This window comes from Bremia lactucae, linkage group LG8, assembly GCF_004359215.1.
Source record: "Bremia lactucae strain SF5 linkage group LG8, whole genome shotgun sequence".
In the NCBI taxonomy this organism is placed as follows: domain Eukaryota; phylum Oomycota; class Peronosporomycetes; order Peronosporales; family Peronosporaceae; genus Bremia; species Bremia lactucae.
The window spans coordinates 172,238-173,967 of record NC_090617.1 but is presented as its reverse complement, the minus strand read 5'-3'; positions in this window follow the sequence as shown (position 1 = coordinate 173,967).

Here is a 1,730-nt window from a genome sequence, read left to right as displayed (position 1 = left end):
TCGTATAGTCGTGAAAATAGTAGATTTATCTGACAAAAATATTTCTTGAATACTCTGCCATTGAAAGCAAGTACTTGTCACAAACCTTAAAGCTTTAATGGCACGCACCCCACCACTATTTGTCGTGGTCTACTGATGTGGCCTGCTTAATTGGAAAAAAAAATCTTCCATTAATGCAAACACGTGCGATGTAACGGGCCAAAGTTGCCATAATGTTACACAGTCCCCGTAAAGTACACTTGGTGCACTTAGGTGTAACGGGGCACTTCGACTTGTACTGCTTCAGTACAAGTCCACTTCGCACTGCGCACTGCTTCAGTTGCGAGTGGTGCCCTACGTTATTTCACGTACACTTAGTACGTGCAAAGGAAGACTTCTCTTTAAGGTAACTAGCTTAAAGAGGGTAAAATGAAAACTGTATTAATATAATGAAGTGTCTCTTTTTCTATCTTTGTAAATGCTAACTTAATTACAATCTAATACTAAACATGTAATAGAATTCTTATCTTTATCTTATCTGTAGGTCTCTCTTTGATTACCTCTACAGCTGATTAGTCTGCGGAATTTAAGATATAATGGTCTATACCTATTTATGGGTCACATACTGACCACTCCATCCAATGACAGTCAGAGTGATTGTCGTTTAGGGGAGGGGTGATGTAACGGGGTTTGTCGTTACATGAAATTAATACTTAAAGGTTGTTAATTAATATATTATCTAAAAGGTAGATAATATTTGGAGTGTATAACTTTATACAGTAATATTCAGAATTCTTATCTCCAAAGGGCGATGGCAAGATCCAGTGTGCGAGACGCATGAGTTCTGCATCGACCACTGAGGGGTCGGGTAATGCAGGAGCGCAGTAGGGGCGGGATGCCCTACTGACGCGGACTCTGAAGCTACCCCTAAGTTCAGAGTTGTGGAACAAATGGGTAGCATAGTCCCTGAGGTCTCGAAATTTCGGACCTCAACCCTGCTGGTCTATAGCGCTCATGTAAGAGGCTATGACCAGGTGATGACCCTCCTAGTGGATTCGGGTGCATCACAAAATTTAGTGAAACTCGCGGCTCTAAGAAAGAGACCGGCGAAGTTTGAGTCGCTTTGCCAGGATGGCAAGCGAGAAGAGGCGACCGTTCTTTTAGCGAACGGCGCGCTCGTTAAGTCTCTTAATTTTTAAAATGATGTTGATTGGTCAGAACCATCATTTTAAATTCCATCGCATGAAGAATCCACTCATGTGAGGTGTCGATAGTGCTGCGCCTTCGGCTGCGGTCGTGCAGCCGCGGGCGACGCACTGTTATCTCTTGCGGCAGACGGAACGTCTGCCGTAGTATCTTCCACTCGCACAACACTAGATGTTGCGAGTGCACGTGGTCATCCTCCACGTGATACGACCCCTCTTTGGAGGTCGACTACGAATGCGAGTCGGATGAAATGGCCACTCGGGGAGAATGGAACAGTTGCCTGATAGACGTCAGGCGGCTGACCATGAGCCTTCGAATGAGAGGGCTTATTCTGATAGACGAGTAAATAGTCCGTTTGGATCCGACGATGAGGATGATCCCTCATCGCCCGTTCGATCTCCCATACGGTCACCTGCACGTGTTTCTGTGCAAGGTGATGACGATGGCGTAAGCCTTCGTAAGAAAAGCTCTTGTGGTACCCCTGCTTCAGTGGGTACCACTCAGGGAAGTGAAGACAATAAAATGTCTCATCTCGCCCCTGAAAA